This window comes from Euprymna scolopes, chromosome 19 (genome assembly GCF_053919585.1).
Source record: "Euprymna scolopes isolate OS-2025 chromosome 19, ASM5391958v1, whole genome shotgun sequence".
Taxonomy (NCBI): domain Eukaryota; kingdom Metazoa; phylum Mollusca; class Cephalopoda; order Sepiida; family Sepiolidae; genus Euprymna; species Euprymna scolopes.
The window spans coordinates 135,557,478-135,580,389 of record NC_136500.1 but is presented as its reverse complement, the minus strand read 5'-3'; positions in this window follow the sequence as shown (position 1 = coordinate 135,580,389).

Here is a 22,912-nt window from a genome sequence, read left to right as displayed (position 1 = left end):
ATCTGATTTTTTTTAACAAAAACTTTAAAATAACTTTTTTAGATTAAATTTTGTAAAACTTCTTTCAGAATAGAAAATCTTTAAATTTTAATAAGGAACATATTTCATATAGATTTCATTAAAAATATTCAGTAGATAACGAGAAAAATAGAGATGGAAATTTCAAAAGGAGTGTATAACTGGTTACGGTCAATAGTAGACCTTGCCAGCGAAAGTCTTTGTTATTGTTATTCTTTTATTATTATTATTATTATTATTATTATTATTATTATTATTATTATTTGAAATATTTTGTGTCCTGCTCTTTCACGCGAGGACTAATTCTCGTCTTTCACCCCCTTCTAATCAGAAGCATTTAGTTTTGAAATGCAATGACCTTAAAAGTATTACTACTCGCTTAGTTTCTCTCTTTACTTTTTCTTGTTGTTCTGGTTGCATAATAAAGTTAGGTATAACTTTCGTTCTTCACTTTTCATTTAATAAATTTGTTTGCTCCTCTTAATAGTGTTGAGTTTTTCTAATCTTGATAAATTTTCCTTTATTAAAGATTCATGTTAAGTTAACGTTCGCCGCCTCTAAAAGCATTTATGCACACAAACGCACACATACACATGCATAAGCGTGTGTTCCCACGTGCGCGAGTTTTTGTGTGTTCTATAATGTATACTTAGTACGTCTCGCGAGCAATATGTGTAATATTTTTCATGAGTTTGTTGCATATTTTTTTTTAACTCATGAAACTTTATGTTGTACTTGAAAACCTATTCGAAATTTCAAATTGACCCTTTTTGTTAGTCCATGAATCTAGATTATTCTCGTCCTGTAAGCAGTTATCGAATTAAGAGAGAAACTTTTTTCATGGAATCTGCGTTTATGTTTAGGCACAGATAAAGCGTGGTGGAAATTATTGATAGTGGTTTTAGCTAGACGAGTGTTTTTCGTGGGAGTTTGGCGAAGGGGGATCATAGATTGGAACTCAGACGAGCACTTGCCATGAAAAAACGATTAAGCAGAGACAGGCTTGCAACGTCTCTTTTGTTGGAAAGAGGCTGCAGGAAAGAGAAAAGGGCTACGCTAGGGAGTTTATTTTGAACTCTGTAAAGGCAGGATAAGCTGCTTCTTGCAGCTTATTCTGTCCAGATGTGGCAGCAACTCCATCATTCGCCGTACCTGCACCTTCTTGTTTGATGGACTATTGGAAAATAAATCAACAAATATCGGGTATCGTTTTCAAAAACTTTATTTAACGACGATTCCCTATTAAAAAACTGCCGCTGGTCTTAATTCTGATCTCCTATATATCTCCATCACCGTCTGTGTACCGTCTTCCCCCCTCTACTCCGACTGCCTTTACTCTCTTTCACTCCCGATTCTATACTATATAAGGTCCTGGATATGACCTTAAACTATATCCAGTGGTGAGAACCCAGCTTGCAGGCTTTGGAATGTGTGGAGCCACCCTTTAACTGCCATTGCTCCCACATCCACTCTGTCTTGGAGTGGTAGTACCTGTTAGGGTCCCAACTATGGCTTAAATAGAAACTGACTTGGAAACAACAAATATAGGGTGTCCATAGAGTCCCTGTGCACTTTTAATAATTTATAACTTTATTTGTATTTGTAATAGAAATAATCTGTAACATGGATTTGAAAGAAGTAAATCTATATTTTTTAAGTTTTTATTAAAAATATTATTTAACTTTACACGTTCCCTCCATCATTAGCAATACAAAGGGTAATACGATTTTGCAGTTAACGAAAAACATTTGCCAAATGATTTATAGTAATGCCTGAAATTACATTAGTTATTCTAGCTTTCAAATCTTCCAATGAACTAGGTTTGGTTGCGTACACAACTGTTTTCACATATCCCCATAAAAGAAATTCTAATGGAGTCAAATCTGGCGAGCGTGGAGGCCAATGAAATGGTCCACCCCTTCCGATCTAATCTTTCAAATGGATAGTACCAGTCAAGGATCCGTCACTTTACACTCAGCCCAACAGGTGAGGGGCCGGAGACCGGCCCAGCACCTGTTGGACTGAGGTACACCGCCTGGGTAATACCTAGGAGGTCCACCCTCCCAGGCCTTGCCACCGGGCTTTCCGGTGGGGCAAGTTTATTGCTTGTTGCCTGAGGCGCCCCGACCGGGGAATGCCGACGGGGTTACTCAGGCAATTTATAAAAGTGCAGGAGTGCCCCTCCTTTAGGGGAGCCTGCTGGGTTACCACTTTCTGGCCTTGTGCCACATTTTGCTGAGTGGACAGCAAATAAATAAAACCCCTTCCGATCTATCTATTAGGAAATTCCTGATTTAGAAACTGTCTAACACGCCGAGCAAAAATCAATGTTACATTAAGTTTCTTCTGTGTAAGACTACGTCAGCTAGGCCTATGTTTAAATTATTGTTTGCGTTCTAACATTATTTTCTATTAAAACGTCTAATCATAAATAATTTTATCTGTAAATATAAATTTCGCTGTGATAAATTTTATTTTTACAAATATTGTAACAAAGATAATAGTCGTGAACTAACACATCTTTCGGCATTTCCTTAACATCAGAACTGCGTATTTACACATTTCTCGGAAGCAACGTGATGCATTATATATGTCTGGGTTTAATAGAAAGTTTGAAACGTGCATCCGAAAGGATGAAAAATTGAATCGGCTGAAATCTTGTGAGCATAACTTTTATTTTGATTGAGTAAATAAGTTCGAATAATACAATTAATAATTATTATCGATTCTCATCCTTATATCTAAGAATAATGTTTATAATTTAATGCAAAATATCGGCTATCATGAATGAGCTAAAGACAAGAAACTATTTCTTCAGATCCTCAAGTAATTTGATTGTTAACACGACTTTCAATAATAGTATTGGCATAATATTTCGATTAAAAAAAATACATTATTCTGTCAATTTTAGCGAATGCTTTTCTTTCTGAACTTTTCATTCGAATTACTTCCGTTCATTCAAAAAGTATGGCTTAAAAATCCGATAACAATAAGGATTCAATTCTTTATTGAAATAAAAATTTTATTTATTTATTTTTACAATACTTTTTCTTTTACAGATATAGAGACGTGTTAAACTTTCCCCGGGGAAATTCGTGTGCGTTTTTGTTTGATTCAAGAATAACTCGTGATAAGTTACAATGTTTGCCATAAAATGACGCATTTTATAAAGTAGTGACTTAAATTCTTTGTATAATGTTTAACTGCAACATCAAATAGCAACTTTTAATATGATAATATTTCAAACGAAGCATGCCATTTCGAAGTTTCATAGAAACAGATTAATATATATATATATATATATATATATATATATATATATATATATATATATACATAGTAATTTATAAAATATATATGGCGATTAAGCTACACTGAATATTCTGCGTTTCATCCACTCTAGGACTCTTCAGGCTTATATATATATATATATATATATATATATATATATATATATATATACTTATATATATTTATATATATATTTATATATATTTATATATATATATAAATATTTATATATATATTTATATATATATTAATATATATATTTATATATATATTTAATATGTGTATATATTTTTATGTATATATTTATATATATATATATATTTATACATCTATATTTATATGTATATTTATATATATATATTTATACATATATATAAATATATATATATATATATATATATATATATATATATATATATATATATATAATATACGTGGATACCATTGTATCAATTATCTAGACTTATTTTATATTTTGTCATATTTTATCCTTTGCCGTTTACACCTTATTTAAACAATTTTTTTTTAAATCGATTACATTTTCATTTTTTAATTTTACTTTAGTTAATATAATTATTATTAAAAAAATCTCATTATCAATTTTCAATAAATATCGCAGTCACCAACATGTTTATCCCTCATTACCTTCTATTTTTAATTACCATTATCATTATCCTCACTGATGTATGTAGGGATGATAGTGATGAGAGCAACGTAAGTCGTACATTTTCTGACCACATAAAAATTCTAGTCAAATTAAAAGCATTTTTATAACTGAATAATTCTGATTAAATCTGAAACCCTTTTAGCATAGATATGTCAAATCCACATTACCCTACTGATTGGACCTATGCACACTAGTATGGTTAGGATTTAATGCGGCCATCACACACGCATACAGATACCTTTCTTTCTAATCTTTCATTACCTCTGTCTTGATTCTTAACACTCCACCCTTCCCATTCATTCTTATATCTAATCAGACGAGGAAGACCTGATGTTTTCTATTGCAAACTTTAAGTTTTATCGCCTGAATTGATCTTAAGTTAATGGTACCTAGCTGATCGAAACATGGTGGTGATTGTGTAGCAATAAATCGTAAGCTGAAAGTTTTGATTTCCATTCTCGGTGGTGGCGCACGAGTCATTTTTTATCTTTAACATTTTAAGTCATTACTATATATCGAGTCCACTATAATACAGGGTGTTCCAAAAGTCTTGGGCAGATTCCAAGTTCGTATAACTGCTTAAATGTGCCTTCATTTTACGGCTATGATGTCTCTCTCGTGATCGTTTTCTCTAACGTGTTCTCTCCTATTTATAGTCTTTTTTCCTTGCCGTGACGTAATTTCGCTTACGGTTCGATATTTACATATAGCCGCCCGCGCTATAAAACAACTTGATTCAACCTGTTTTTACAATAACCTGATTTCTTTAAAGCATTTTGTACTTCTCATTGAGGAAATCGAATTAGATGCCTTGAGGAAAGTTATTTCATGATTTACTAAATACGACTTAATCATTCCGATATTTTATAAAATGTTAATATACAGGGTGTTCCAAAAGTCTTGGGCACATTCCAAGTCCGCATAACTGCTTAATTGTGAATGATAGTAAGATGAAAGCGGTGCCATTTTAAAGCAAAATGCATTAAGTTTTTTGTAAGGCTATACCAAAATATACCAGGTATACCAGATGTGTTTTTTAGTTCTAGAGATATTCAATGTCAAAATGCGACTAAGACTTTTGGAACACCCTGTACAATAAATACATCTACATTAATCAAAATATCATATTTAAGCTGATTTTACGACTGAGCAATGCCGGGCGGCCTGCTAGTATATATATATATATATATATATATATATATATATATATATATATATATATATATATATATATATATATATATATAAGCTTACACGGAGGTAGAAATTAGAATGCGCACCAGTATCCCAATTATTTTAATCAATAATCTATTTTGATAGGTGAGAAGATATATAATAATGACCTTCTGTTTGTTTTTATTTTGTGCTGGTAGAGGGAAACTTCAGGCGGATTCAATTAAACGACGTAGTGATTTATTGTGTATTCATTTCAGTCCCGGATATGACCTTAAACTATATCATCCACTCTAGGACTCTTCAGGCTTATATATATAATTCAACGTTATTTCAAGCAGTTAATGGTAGCCGAATGGATTAGGTCTCCGCTAATCGAGCCAGAGATGTCTCGTGATGCGGGGTTCGAATCGTTCGACTGGTAGTAATCGTGACACCCTGCACTGAAGATTCCCGAAAGGATGAAACACTAGTGTCTGTAAGTATTTAATTATTATAGTAAAAGAAAATAATTATGAGAGCCCCTTTAAGAAATTCGTTTCTTATCGTTGAGCACTTTCAGTTGAATTAAAAGTCGTTCAATTTAGCTCTTATGCGTAGATCATCGTATAACGATTAGATCACTGTCTGTCTGGCGTAAATGAACACTTAACATTAAGTTGTTTAAAATTCAACGTTATTTCAAGCGGTTAATGGTAGCCGAATAGATTAGGTCTCCGCTAATCGAGCCAGAGATGTCTCGTGATGCGGGGTTCGAATCGTTCGACTGGTAGTAATCGTGACACCCTGCACTGAAGATTCCCGAAAGGATGAAACACTAGTGTCTGTAGGTATTTAATTATTATAGTAAAAAAAAAAAATTCTATATATATATATAATTATTTTTTTACTATAATAATTAAATACCTACAGACACTAGTATTATTTTTTTACTATAATAATTAAATACCTACATCCACTAGTATTATTTTTTTACTATAATAATTAAATACCTACAGACACTAGTGTTTCATCCTTTCGGGATTCTTCAGTGCAGGGTGTCATGATTACTACCAGTCGAACGATTCGAACCCCGCATCACGAGACATCTCTGGCTCGATTAGCGGAGACCGTATCCATTCGGCTACTATTAACCGTGTGAAATAGCGTTGAATTTTAAACATTTTAATTTAAATGTTCATTACGTCAGACAGACAGTGATCAAATCGTTATACGATGATCTACGCATAAGAGCTAAATTGACCGAATTTTTAATTCAACTGAAAGTGCTCAACGATAAGAAACGAATTTCTTAAAGGGGCTGTCATAATTATTTTTTTACTATAATAATAAAATACCTACAGACACTAGTGTTTCATCCTTTCGGGATGAATATATATATATATATATAAATAAATTAATATATAAATAAATTTATATATATGCATATATGAAAATAAACACAGGTATTACATTATGAAATTTATATATTGTATGTACATATAAGAAAAGTTATTAAAATAATTAAGATTAAAATATGAGAAATGTACGTGTAAAAGGTGCGTGTGAAAAAATAAATACCTCATATAAGATTCTCTTCTCATTTTTGGCATATTTTAGTTTACTCAAAGTAACTGGAGTGTGTTAAGCCCAACCATATCTCCAGTCTCCTTGGATCTTTCTCTATCACGTGGCTTGTGCCATGCTGGCCCAGAAATGTGGCTAGAGATTGCTCGTCTCTAAACACAAGCTTGGGCATCTATTTAAAGAATTTTAAAATCAACGCGTTTTTATTGTTGTTGTTGTATCAAATCACAAAAGATATCCTTCTGGCAAAAAAGTTCCCTACGAATAAGAGGCGAAACGGTAAACATTTTATAAAAAAAAATGACAGTTTATATATATATAGTCATCGACATACAGTCCTGTTTCGTTGTATCACAACTTATCAGTACCGAGACTAGTATCTCTCCTAAGCCAGGATTGAACTTAGTCGTGTTGACAGTCGGCAGCTCTCCCACTTGACTAAGGAATCGACGCCGTAAATAACTCGTCGGAATGTCTATTTAAATAGACACCCGCCACCACTTTTATAATACTCAAATCGCCTGTTCGTAAACAAACAAACAACGAGCTTCGCGTTTTCAGCCAATTAAGTAGCGGGTGAGATTATTTAAGACAGTGCTCTACCCAAAGAGGGGGCCTTAAAATATATTTGTAGTCATTGACATACAGTCCTGTATATATATTTATGTATATATATATATATATATATATATATATATATATATATATATATATATGTAGTCATTAACATACAGTCCTGTATATATATATATATATATATATATATATATATATATATATATATATATATATATTAGTTATAAAATATATATGGCGCCATATATATTTTATAACTAACTACGTATTAAGCACTGTTGAAGTAAATATTTAAAGTTTACGCATAACTTTATATTTTCGTATATTAATTTATGTGATTAAATGAAGTAGTTTATATACATATATATATATATATAAATATATATATACATATATATATATATATATATATATATATAATGAATGAATGATAAGTTCACGATGTTTGCCATCTTATAATTTATTCCTTTACTTAAGTTGGCATTTAAAATTCTTGACTGTATCTGTTTCATAGCACAGAATCAAACATTTTATCATGAGTTAAGGGCAAAATAGATTCACTAATTGATATAATAAATAAGTGATTCATTTTGTGCTACGAAACTAATCACTGTCGAAAACTGTAATTGTCAAGGGAATTAAAATAAATAAATTATAAGATGGTCAACGTCATGAACTTTGGAATATAGTTCTTTGTCAGTCATTCATTATATTTCTCTGTAATTACATTGACCTCCTTAAATAAGGAGTGGTATATATTATAAGGAAATAAAGTAGGCTTTTCCAGACTCTCTCTCACACACACACACACACACACACACACACACACACACACACACACACACACACTTACCGAAAGCTAAAACCACCATCATTTTATAAGCTTTAATATTTTAACTTATTAAAGTACCACCCAGAATAAAATCAAAACACAAATTAATAATTGATTTAATTAAACCAGTACATGCATATGGTGGATTCATAACCCTGCTAAGAGGGAAAAGTGTCCTGAGACGATATTTGTGTTTCTCCAATATACGTTTCCCTTCGTGTATATGTCTATCTGCATGTATATGGGCTTATAGAATTTTTGTATTTGTTCTTGTATGCCTATACGCATAAGGAAACAAAGTTAAAAAGGACGATATTACTTCTATTCAATAAACTTTAACATCCAAACATAAATATATAAATTAAACATCCAACTTGTTAAAAGTAGAAAAAGTTCAAAGTTAATTTTAAAACAACACACGTAAGAAAATAAAAAAACAAATAAGAAAATAACAAAAATAAATAAATACATAGAAATAAATAAATAATAAACTGAATTAAAAGACATCAAATTTTTATCAACTGACCAGTTGACCCAATTTAGTTACATTTGTCAATAGCTGAAACACCTCTAAATGACCTGAAATGGGATCCTAACTATCGCGCTTCATCAGTAGCCATGACAACTGTGCTACCACAACTTCCATTCCCTATCTCCCCCACTGCCTTTACACCCCTCTCTGTATTATTATATTACTCCCCTTACTAATTCTTTAACCTTAAACTATCCTTTCACCCCCCTTCTTAGCCGCACCTTCTCTTAACAGAAACCGAATCTTCAGAATAAATATAAACTCATAAGGACTTTAATTTCGCCCATCGCCACTCATGGCCAATTTTCTCTCCTCCAAATTTGAAAATGTGTTGAACCTTTTCAGTTTTTGTACCTTAATTTTTCTTGCCTGATGATATCTAATATGATTGAAACGGTCTGCACATCGTAACAATATATGACTGTACTTACATTAAAAAATATAACTTGCTCTTTAATGATTGAGCACTATCAACGACCCTTGTCAATTATTTTCATTTTTTTTGATATCTTCCCACCGAATATATATATATATATATATATATATATATATATATATATATATATATATATACTCCTATGAATTCGTTTTTCTTTTGTGTGTATTGATATTCATATTAAAACCCTCTTTTCTATTTATTTAAAAAGAAAATACAGTTTTTGTACCTTAATTTTTCTTGCCTGATGATATCTAATATGATTGAAGCGGTCTGCACATCGTAACAATATATGACTGTACTTACATTAAAAAATATAACTTGCTCTTTAATGATTGAGCACTATCAACGACCCTTGTCAATTATTTTCATTTTTTTTTATATCTTCCCACCGAATATATATATATATATATATATATATATATATATACTCCTATGAATTCGTTTTTCTTTTGTGTGTATTGATATTCATATTAAAACCCTCTTTTCTATTTATTTAAAAAGAAAATACAGTTTTTGTACCTTAATTTTTCTTGCCTGATGATATCTAATATGATTGAAACGGTCTGCATATCGTAACAATATATGACTGTACTTACATTAAAAAATATAACTTGCTCTTTAATGATTGAGCACTATCAACGACCCTTGTTGAAATTCAATTATTTTCAATTTTTGGATATTTTCCCACCGAATATATATATATATATATATATATATATATATATATATATATATATATACATATCTCTCTCTCTCTCTCTCTCTCTCTCTCTCTATATATATATATATATATATATATATATACTCCTATGAATTCGTTTTTCTTTTGTGTGTATTGATATTCATATTAAAACCCTCTTTTCTATTTATTTAAAAAGAAAATACAATGTCGTGGAATTGCATTAACTAGCAAAAGATCTAGCTAATTCGGATATTCTTTTAAACATTCATTTTAATTAATTCCCTATTTGTTTTTCAGTTTTCTTATGGTATGATCAACTTTAGTTAACTATTACGTGTAATTATATTAATGCAGATATTCCACACGATTTATACTTGCATAATATTTGCGCATTAAGCTTATAGTAAACACAAAATTGTTTCCATATATATTTATGTATTCGTATATATTTTTGTTTAACAAATTTTGTCTACTAAACTTCTAGAATTTTAGGTCTGCAGACATGAAACTTCATATATAAGGTATAAGTTTATATTTGGGTTTAAGCCCGGAAAAAATCGGTGCTAGTTGGTTGTTTTTGTTTTACGGCATATCAACGCTTTTCAAGTTATTTAATGCCGAATCCAAAGATTTTGAAGAAAATTTTTTTAATAGAATATATTTCTTGTTTTATAGTCGGTTTATATTTAACCCATAGTTGGGACCCTAACAGATACTACCACTTCGGGTGAGAGTGGACCTGGGAGCAATGACAATTAAAGAGTGGCTCCATACTCTCCAAAGCCCGCAAGCTGGGGCCTCACCACTGGATATAGTTTAAGGTCATATCCAGAACCAAAAATCGGTGCAAAAGTGTGAAAATTAAAAAAAAATGAAACTTGCCAGGTGAAGGTCGAACGCCGGCATTACGAATGCATAACGTAGTAGCTATTGATTCATGTTTTCGATTTAAGCCTTGCAGTAAACATGTTTTCATAGCCCAGTCATTGACGACAAAGGCAAAATAAATCGTGAACTAAACGCTTTGGTTTGCATTCTCGATGGTGGCGCAGGAGTCTTTTTTAATACTTTTAAAATCATTACCATATATTGCATCAAACCTATCTATATATCTATATAAGTGAAAATGTCTGTCTTTTCTTTATGGTAATAAAGGACGACTATTATAGAGAAAGGCATTACTTTCGATATTCACACTTTTTAATATATACATATGCACATAACCTTATGAACGGAACATAGGGTCCGAGCAAAGCTGGGCGGAATTGCTAGTATATATATATATATATATATATATGTATATATATATATATATATATATATATATATATATATATATACACATTATGGTTATATTCATTTGGAGAAAATTCAAATAAAATATTTCAGAGTTAGTCATTAATTGTACGTTATATAACGGTGTATATTTTTTACTGTTTCAATTTATAATGTACTTGATGACTGTGAGAGGTTGAAGCTTGTCAGAGTTTAGAATTGGCGATTTAAAAGTTATGCTTAAAGTGTATTAAAGAAAACTATTGATTTCAATTAAAGTGTCGTAAAACTATTGATTTCAATTAAAGTGTAGTAAAGAAAACTATTGATTTCAATTAGAACAACAAGTTATAATTAAAGTTTAAGTTTAGATTGATTATTAATTCCGTTTTATTTGATTGGGTAAAGTCGTATTAAAAGTGATAGCATTTCTATAGTATACGAATTAAGGCAAGTACACCAACACAATACATACACATAATTTTAATTATGCTATGAATTCATATGAATATAATTACACGTAATAGTTAACAAAAGGTGATCATTCCATAAGAATATCGAATCAACTGATAGGGAAATAAAAAATAAATGAATGTATAAAGAATATGCAAATTAGCTAATGAATGCAATTTCACAACCCATATATAAGAAAATTGTATTTTCTTTTTAAATAAATAGAAAAGTGGGGTTTTAATATTTACATCAATACACACAAAAGAAAAACGAATTTATATATATATATATATATATATATATATATAAATGAATCAATAGTTTTCTTTACTATATTAATACACTTTAAGCATAACTTTTAAATCGCCAATTCTAAACTCTGACAAGCTTCAACCTCTCGCAGTCATCAAGTACATTATAAATTGAAACAGTAAAAAATATACACCGTTAGATAACATACTATTAAGGACTAACTCTGAAATATATTAGCGGGGAAGGGCAGAGCAGTACCTCTAGATATATCTAAGGCTTTTGACAGGGTATGGCACAAGGGTCTCCTCAGGAAAATTAAGCCATACGGTATCACTGGTAGAATACTTAATATAATTAAATCCTTCTTAGATAAGAGAAAAGTCCAAGTTGTCCTCGACGACCGTACGTCTTAACAGTGTGATATAAATGCGGGAGTGCCTCAGGGGTCTATCCTTGGACCTCTATTGTTCCTGATATTTATTAATGACCTCCCCGACAAAACTGTTTCTGAGATGGGTATATATGCTGATGACACTACACTCTATAACAGGCATGACAGGAAAACAAACGAACACATATCTAAAGAAATGGCAAAAACACTAGAGGATGACCTTCAATCTGTAGTGGAATGGGGACATAAATGGATGGTCACATTCAATGCTGCCAAGACTGAACTTGTTTCCTTCAATAATTACAAGAAACCTTCTCTGCCACCAATAGCAATGGCCAGTGACTCCCTGTGTTATATATTGGAGTCTTATTATTCTTATTCTTTTTGTTATTCTTGTTGTTGGTGTTATTGTTCGTTGTTAAGTCTTATTAAAAGTGAGTCTTAAAGTGTCTTATTAAGAGAGATGTTGCGTTCTGTGTTCGTGTTATGAAGAGATTCATATATATAAAATGTTCATACTTAGAAGTGTAATAAAAGCTCTTAGAGTGAGGAGACAGTGTTGAGACAGTCTTAGTGTTCACATTGTAGATATGAGATGTAGAGTTCACATTGTAGATATGTGATGTCGAGACATTGTGTATGTAAAGACATTTTAAAACACATGATATATAAGACATATAATGACAATTTCACTTTACCTTTTTGGTAAAATTACAACACAAAGACGACGTTTATAAAAACACATGATGGGTTCATTTCTTCTTCGACCGGTCGTGGTTTTCTTAGTCAGGAATTCAAAGTTTTACATTGTATGTTTCAAAGGTGACCGTCTCGCTTCCAGACGTTCGACTCCCATCTCTCGACTCCAGACTGTCGTCTCTCGTCCTCAGACTCTCTCTCAGACCCACCCTCAGTTTCTCTCTGCTTAACTCTTAAGTTTCTAACTATATCGAGAACTTCCCGTTTTCCATGACGTCATACACATGTTAAAACATGTGTCTTCTTTCACGTGTTCTGGACATGCGTGTCCAAAACTTTTTCCTTTGTTTACAAAAGAAATTTTAACCTATATTCCCAGTAACCTATATTTCCAATATGTTAAACACATGTTTATTAAATTATCTTATAGTTGCATTCTTCAATTGAATTTCATAACAGAATTGACAATGCACATTCTTTTCTTGAAAATATTTTATCTCTAAGCTAAACAATGGTTTGTTTTTACATTCCGTTTGCTAATTCTCCTGGTAATCTATTTCTAAACCACAATTACGAGGTTCGAATTTCGTCTAATCTATTTCATTTTCATTTTAACTAAATCTCTCTATTTTTATACTTTCATGAAAAGGGCACAGCTCTTATCATGTAACACCTGTCTGAGAGTACATCTTCAAACTGGTTGGCCTAACGTTCACAGGAAACATGAGTTGGAACAATTATATTGAAAATATTGCCAGGGCCGCTGCGAAAAAGGTAGGCTCTCTCTACCGTGCGAAAAAACTGCTGACACCTGAAAGTATCCTGTACCTCTATAAGGCCGCCATTCGCCCATGTATGGAGTATTGTTGTCACATTTGGGCCGGTGCATCTGCTACTAGTCTCTCGCTCCTAGACAAGGTTAAAAAAGAGTCGCCAATCTGATAAGCCTTGAACTGGCATCTAAGCTTCAGCCTCTGTCCCATCGATGAAACGTAGGATCCCTCTACCTGTGCTACAAGTATTTTAATGGTGAATACTCTGACGAACTGTAGCCACTTGTGCACCCACGACGTAGACAACCCCAACAGGCAGCTAAATCCCACCCACACAGTAGAGATCCCTAGATGTAAAAGATCTTTCTACTCCAGTAGTTTCTTCCCCAGAACCGCTAGACTCTGGAATTCCATTCCAAGTTCCTGCTTCCACAACTGTACTGACATGCAGAAGTTCAAGTGCAACGTGAACCGACATCTTGCTGCCCAAATCCCAACATAGTTCTCCAGTAGTTACTGCCCTTGATAGTAGCCCCCTACACCAAAGTGGCAATGTGCCTTGTTTGGGGTGAAAATATAATTAAAAAGAATATATATATATATATATATATATATATATATATATATATATATATATATATATAGTTTTTCGGTGGGAAGATATCCACAATTTTTTTTTATATGTTTGAGGGAGACTTGATAGGGGATATAACATACATATATATCCATCGATAACCTTGAGCCCTCAACGGGCATAGGCCATCTACAACTTTGTAGATGCTTTTGTAGCGACTGAGTTCTTTTTACGGAATGAGGGTACTGGCCCCACCCTCAACCTTTCCAGAAGGTACATACAGCCCCTAGCCTTCCCAAATGGTCACCCATCTGGTACTGGCGAGGCTCAACGTTGCTTAACTTCGGTGATGTGGCGAGAACCTGTGTTAACGTGATTGTGCCGTATTATACAACCACACGCACACACACACACACATACACATACACACACACACACACATATATATATATATATATATATATATATATATATATATATATATATAATATAAAGTACCCGTCGTTGACTTTGTTCGAAAACAGCCTACCGAAAATGGACTCTGAATTATGTAAGCATGAATGGTTATGAAAAGGAATTGTTGTAAAGAGATAGCTTCGAATTTTGGGCTATCAAAACCAAAGCAAAATATGATGAAAGTAAAAATAAAATAGATAAACTCCATCATTTATTATACCATACTTTTTCACACTGAAACACTTATCACAATATTATGTGGATCTATATTAAAAAATCTTGTTAAACTTTGTGACATATTTCCATTCTATGGAGGTCAGGCGCGAACGAACACCCCATAATTTTATTATACGATATTTCTTCAAACCGAAACATAATTATCAAAGTATACTTACGCAGATAGATATGAAAAGTCTTTATTAAAGTTTGTGCCTATTTCCATTCTATGGAGGTCAGGCACGTACGCAGACCACGCAATTGTATTATACCATCCCTATTTAAGTTAAAACATACTTATCAAAGTATTATGTACATCTATATCAAATACACTTTTAAACGTTTTTTTTTTTTAATTTTAAAATTTTTTATTTCCATACTTTGTGGACCAGGTGCGTACGCATACCCCACAATTTTAATGAATCATCATTCTGCCAGATCAAACATAACCATTCCTTTGTCTCGATACATATTCTATCATTATATGTGATCAGTTTTCTATAATAGTCAACCATATAGGAGCCTATTCGTGACCAGACACCCACACACGCAGACATTAAGCTTTATATTATAGATATATTAATATAGAAGAATGCGAGCATGAAACGTAATAGGGTTAAGCTTAAACATCAAAAAGTAAAAGACTAGTTGTTAAAACTGGAAAAGAAAGGGACAATATATTCTAGTAAAATTATAATAAATTTATAACTTAAAATATTGCAACATTAAGAATTGGTTATATAATGTTATAAATTGAGTTCCAAAAAATTCACTTGTACTTTGTTTAGTTTCAGTCCCCCCCAACACATATGTAATAACAATGTACGGCACTCGTCTGATTTCAATAAAATTCCCCAATTTTCTCCCTTTCATGCTTTCATTCTGTTTCACTTGTTACTTCTCTTTATGCGACAGCAGTGAATTATTAGCAACAGTCGCCGCTGAAGCGACGTTGTTGCTATGGAAATCATTCATAAAAGCGTCACTCACCTCCCTATATTTTTTTACGATTTTGAACATCAGAAAATACATCATTTCATTTTTTTCACACTATAGCTGAGTAGGTGATGTATACACAGTTATAATTGTTTTAAATTTGGTCGACTAAATGTCTAAAAGTGACACTTAACTATATATTCAAACACTACCGAGTTTAAATTATATATATATATATATATATATATATAACTACTTCATTTACTCACATAAATTTAATATACGAAAGTATAGATTTATGCGTAAAGTTTAAGTATTTACTTCAAAAGTGCTCAATACGTAGGTAGAGCTAGTTAGTAATTTATAAAATTAATCGCTTAATCGCCATATATATTTTATAAATTACTATATATATATATATATATATATATATATATACATATATATATATACAGTGATGATCATATTTATTGGCACGGTGAAATAAAAGTTAAATTTTGTCTAATAAATTCTAAAAAAGGGATTAAATTAAAGAAAATAACAAAGTATATTATGTATTTTAACTGGCCTTTCCGATGCAGGAATCGGATTTTAGAAAAAAATAAATAACAAAGGAACAACAAATATAATTGCAAAAAACCCTTGTTCAAAATTATTGGCACGATTTATTTAATAATCAATTGTATAGCCTTTGGCCTTGATTACCTTCCTCAGTCGCTTTTCATAGTTTACAACCAAGTTGTTGCACTCTTCAGTAGTAATTTTAGCCCACTCTTCCTGACAATAATCCTCCAATTGAATAAGATTCTTAGGCTTCCTGTGCATTACCCTCAATTTTAATGTTCTCCATAAATTTTCAATTGGATTAAGGTCTGGGCTTTGTGATGGCCACTCCAAAACATTAATATGATTGTCCTCAAGCCATTTCTTAGTCAGTTTAGCCGAATGCTTTTGGTCATTATCTTGCATGAACCACCAACGACGACCAAGTGAGAGCTCTTTAGCAGAGTTTTTCAGGTTTTTATCCAATATTTTAACATAATCTTCCTTTTTTATGCTACCTGTGACCTTAACAAGTCGCCCTGGTCCAGAGGCAGCAAAGGATCCCCAAAACATCAAACTGCCTCCACCCTGCTTCACTGTGGGTATGGTGTTCTTAGGCAGGAAAGCTTCGCCAGATTTTCTGTAAATATAAGACACTTTATTATGGCCAAATAACTCTATTTTCGTTTCGTCAGTCCATAGAACACGTTTCCAGAATGCAACATCTTTATCAATATGACGTTTTGCAAAGGCTAGCCTTGCTTTCAGGTGCATAGGCTTCAATAAGGGAGTCTTTCTCGGACGACATGCTTTTAAACCAGCTCTCTTCAAAACTCTACCAACTGTATGTCGAGATACATTCACTCCAGAGGTGCTCTGTTCATCAACAATCTCCCCAACAGAGATCCTTGGGTTTTGTTTTACTTGTCGAACAATTTTCCGTTCATCTCTTGGGGAAAGAATCCTTTTTCTCCCTCTACCCTCTAAACTCATAACGTGGCCTTGCGATTTGAACTTGTTTATTATGGCTCTAACAGTGGATTTGGGAAGGTTTAGCTTCTTTGAAATCTTATCATAGCCCTCCCCATTGGTATGGCATGCTACAACAAGCTTCCTGACGTCTTCGCTGTGTTCCTTAGTTTTAACCATGGCGATTGAAAATTATAATTTAGTCACTTATAATAGTTTAAATAAATCACTATCTAAAAATTATCTGAAAAAAATTATTCACTGCATTAGCGTTAAACAAGCATAATATGGCTATAAAAAAGTTCAGAAAGCACGTAAACCGGAAATTGATTGATATTATACTGATACTAAAAGAAAAACAAAGCCGTGCCAATAATTTTGAACAAGGGTTTTTTGCAATTATGTTTGTTGTTCCTTTGTTATTTATTTTTTTCTAAAATCCGATTGCTGCATCGGAAAGGCCAGTTAAAAATACATAATATACTTTGTTATTTTCTTTAATTTAATCCCTTTTTTAGAATTTATTAGACAAAATTTAACTTTTATTCTACCGTGCCAATAAATATGATCATCACTGTATATATATATATATATATATATATATATATATATATATATATATATATATATATATATATATAATAAAAACGTAAAAATTAAGTTTGTAAGTCAAAAGCTTTTGCAAACTCAAAGTGAATATAAATGTTAATATTTATGTAGTAATCCAAACTATATATATAAAGCTCAATACAACCAAAATGGAATTATAGAGCTTGTTATAGAAGCAAAAACATTTTACATTTCGACTTGTTGATACTTACCCTTTCCATATCCTTTCATCTGGATTTAAAATCTGATTATTAATTCATCCTTTTATTTTTTATTTATTTTTTCCCATTTCTTGAACTGGTATCCTGTCGAACAATAAATTCATGTACAATATAATTTACAGTCATAAATGTGTGTACGTTTACAGGATGGAATGATAAATTTATCGCCCTTAAAAATACAACACTACAATTTTATTTTTATACTTCTATTAAAAAATCAATTCAGGTAACTTGATTATGCAGTAGGGCCGGCATCTTTTTTTTATGTAGCCGCCTTCATTCACAGTCAACGCCTCGATACAAATACAGAAATGGGAGCATATTTTTTCTACAAGCCCCCGCGGGAGCTCGGCGAATACTCGGCGAATGCCGGCGATAAAGTTAGCTTTGATTGTGTAGGAGATTATATTGGTGATGTTCTCGAGATTTTACCAAACGAAGTAGTCCAGCGTGTTCAGGTCGGGGAGTAGGAGGGGCAGTTCGAGAAGAATACAAAAGCGTAGTATTCCTTCTGAAGACAAACCTGGATCCCTTTGGGTGCCGCCAAGTCGTGCTGCCACACCCAAGTTTAGCCAGCGGTTATCTGATTGCGCTAGGGGAACACACCACTCCTCAGCACATCCAGGTACACTTTGGTGTTGACTTTCATTATGACGTCGAATATATGAGATGGCATGATGTGGCCTTCACGTGAAACCACACTAAACACCATCACCGTTCGCGGAAACTTTATTTCCATCACCATAAGCACGTCACGGTTATTCGTGTCAATCAATCGATGCATTTCGAGTCTACTGCCAATGTTCGCGTTTCAGATAAGAAAGAACTGGTTTAATATATAATTCATTTCCGTAAGTCACTTTTTTTTCTATATATTCAGAATCTCATCAAGATTGGTTGGTTCAAGTTGTCAAAAAGTGACAAGAGTCAAACGAGATCGAATTCCCGCGATAAAGATATGAGCTCATCAATCATTATGTAGCAGAAATATAGCTTTGCAGTTTTATAAACGTTTAAGCATTTATCAATCAATTTACAAATAAGATATCGAATAATAAGAAAAGACATTTTAAAAATAAACTGCGTATAACTTTATTGATCAGATCAAGAAAAAAAACAGATGTTTACATGGTCAAGGAATGGCAATTTTTCTATTCATAAACACACAAACATACACACACACACACACACACACACACATATATATATATATATACTATTATATAAAAGTCACGGTTTGTGTGTGAGTTTCTTCCTTATATCTTCCAAAACGACTGACCCAATCTTTTGCAATTTAACACAAAAGTAATTTATATTTTCTGCCAGTATTCTCAGGTATTTTTGTACAGAAATTCATCCGATAAGTATCGAAAATCGAGAAAAATCTGATCTTTAAAATAGTATTCCTTATCTTGTATATAAAAATAAATTTAAGAGGGAAATATTTGACCTCACACCGGTGTAACCTTGACCGGTGTAACAAACATTTACCCCGTAAAAATTCTTTCTTATCTATAAGAGAAAAGAATACTATCTTTAAAATCGGAAAGCTGACATGGTATTGTAAACAAACAGACATAATTTGAAGAACTACATTATCATAATTTAAAAAAAATTGCCGATTAGTCGACAGAAAAAATGATTCCCCGTTATATATTATAATTAATAGAGAATTGATATATCTATATAATGCTAAAACTCTGTCGTTCTTGGTTGTTTGCTTGTTTGCTTGCGCAATATCCTCCACCTACTACTACTACTACTACTACTCTGCATCCTCTTCTTGCTACTACCATTACTTCTCCTCTTTACAACTACTACTACGCCTCCTCTTTCTCCTCTTACTACTACTACTACTACTACTACTACTACTACGCCTCCTCTTCTTTATCCTACTATTACTACAACTGGTTGATATGTATTTTCCCTACTACTACTCTAAACAGAACGACTCATAGAAATCTATCTATCTATATATTTTTTCATTTTAATATACTCTCATAGATATGTTTCTGTTATGTCACAAAAAAGCTATTTTCTTTACGTAACAAGTGTTACGCTCATACATGAATTCCATACCTAATATAACATACTGACCCAACGGCTCACGGGTAGTCTAGTATATATATATATATATATATATATATATATATATATATATATATATATATATATATATATGCGCAATCGGCATAAATTAAAATATCATGTTTAAGGGTATTGTACGACCGAGCAACGCCGGTCATCCAACCAGCTAAGATTAATACAGCTTTAATGCGCCAATATCATTTTTGTGGACATTCACTCATGCACTAAAGATAAACTCTTATTAACTCTAGATATAGACTGAGAGTTAAAACTCTGAATGTGGGCAGTGTACTTTTGAAGTTTGCCATCTTGGCGCAACTTAGTTGCTCTTTGTATATTCTGTTTCTCGTTTTACTGTATTTTACCATTTCAAAATCATCTCCGCGTTCGTGTTTTTCATAAGTAACTCTTCTAGGACCACAACAATAGTCATAATGTGCATCCTCTTACATACGAGGCACTTCCAATAAGTTTCCAGACTTTGTTTCGTATGGACACTTATTCATAGTAACCACATGGAAGTCTATCCTTTCGAAGTAATCTTCTCTGACTGCAATGCATTTGTTGAAACGTTCCCACAACTCATAGAAAGCCCCCATGGAAGTCCTATTGCATGAGCCTGTCACAGTCTTTTTCATCTCAATTGTTTCATGACAACAGCCTCTAAGTTTTTTTCTTTATCTTAGGGAATAACCAAAAGTCAAGGAGAGTTAAATACTATTTTGATGCATATCTTGGTCAAATAGTCTGATACAAGATGTTTTTGGGGACTGGTGCATTCGCGCAAATCGTTCACATCTTCAATTTTACACAATTAATTGTGTATACAATTTCCACACTGACATCAAACTGTGAACTTATTGTCTCTATAGTCACACGACGGTCTTCACCCATGGAATTCTGTATTCGGACAATCAACTCTAGTGTTCCGAGTCTCTTATCCCATACACCTCATTGTCCCTAACAGACTCTCCACCTTCCTGTATAATCTTATGCCACTCAAAAACTAACACTCGATCCGTACAAGGTTATTCAAAAGCCGTGAACCATTTCATACATTTCTGTGGCATTTTCTAATATTAAAAGAGAATACTATTACACATCGTTCCTCTTAAGTGTCTGCACGTCTTGATTGAATTTTTTAAATTCATCAGTTGTGACAATCCGGCTTTAGTAAGGTGTATTTTAATTCCTGTTGTAGCTATTTGCTTTAACTTGAACTCATAAAAACAAGCCAGTTATCTCATAAGTATGGCAATAACCTAGTGAGTTTTAAAGAGTCTAAGACACTTTGAAATGGCTGTACAAAATAAATCTGGAAACTTATTGAACGCATATCGTAGACATTTATCTCTTTTTTTTCTAAAATATGTATGAAACCTGATTTTAGTGACGACAGTTCAGTATAATAGATAATTACGATGGAATGAACTTAATCGAGATAAACCCATGTCGAATCTGTTGAATTCTCTCCACGATCTATAGTCAAAATGAAAACATATGTTCATTGGATTTTTTCCTTACTATATATCGGTTAAGCAACGATGAGTCTGGCCAGTACCAGAGTGATTATTTGAGAAGCAAGGCGCTGTATGTACCGCGCTAAGTTGTAGAAATACACAGGTTGATATCTGGGGGCGCGTTTCACTCACCCCGAATCAAGACGGCAGTGAAGGGGAAACTACCATCTTTACTTGTTTTCCCGAGATTACCATGACTCTATAATTTGGAGCGTAGTGATCGCCGACACTGTTAAAGCAACATGGCCGCTGAGTGCATAAATATATCGGTGACAAATTTATTTTCTTTATTAATTTAATAACTCGAAATGGTTAATATCACCCAAAACAGGTAGATTAAAGCGATCTTTTTTACGTGCATCAAATAAACTAATAAACAGAATTATTGTGATGTCATTCAATTTTCGAATTTAGCGATTAAACATATATTTTGAACTCCACGTGTAAGAATGATCAACTGATTATTACAGATATACATAGATGCAACTAAAAGTCCTAATTTAACGCTAAAAGACCGACAGCAATAATATTTGAACCCAACACATGTCAGACTGACAGATCATCGAACAGTGTATTTAACTTTAATACTTCCGGCACGTATAAAAGTACGAAGCATTTCGAAATTTATGTTCGTTTTATTTCAAGATTTTACGAAGCGGATTTGATATTTTCTTTCTCGAGATCGATAAAGATCATTGATTTCTGCATGATAACATTAGATATTAGCTTTTGGTTATATGGACTAGAATATTCCGTTTACTTCACCCTTCAATGAGATAATCCGTTTTGACAGCTGCGATGTGAATCGAAAGAACGATTGCTAGCAATTATTGGTTAATGTGTTCTCTAGTCACATACATCGTTCACCTAAACAACCTTCTTGGAAAAAACACGTAAACGTTTACCGCAGATTACACTGACCAAATAATAAAAACATTCTTTATAACGTTCTAAAATTCTTAGATGAATATGAACTATTCGTATTGTGTGGACCGTTCGGACTAATGCTCTTATTTTCCATCTATCCATAGCCTCCGGCCCCTGGAGAGGCATGGGTCATCCACAACTTGGTAGATGCTTTTGTAGCGAGGAGTTCTTTTTTCGAGGTGAGGTTGCTGGCCCCACGCCTAACGTTCTCAGAAGGTACCATATAGCGCCTAG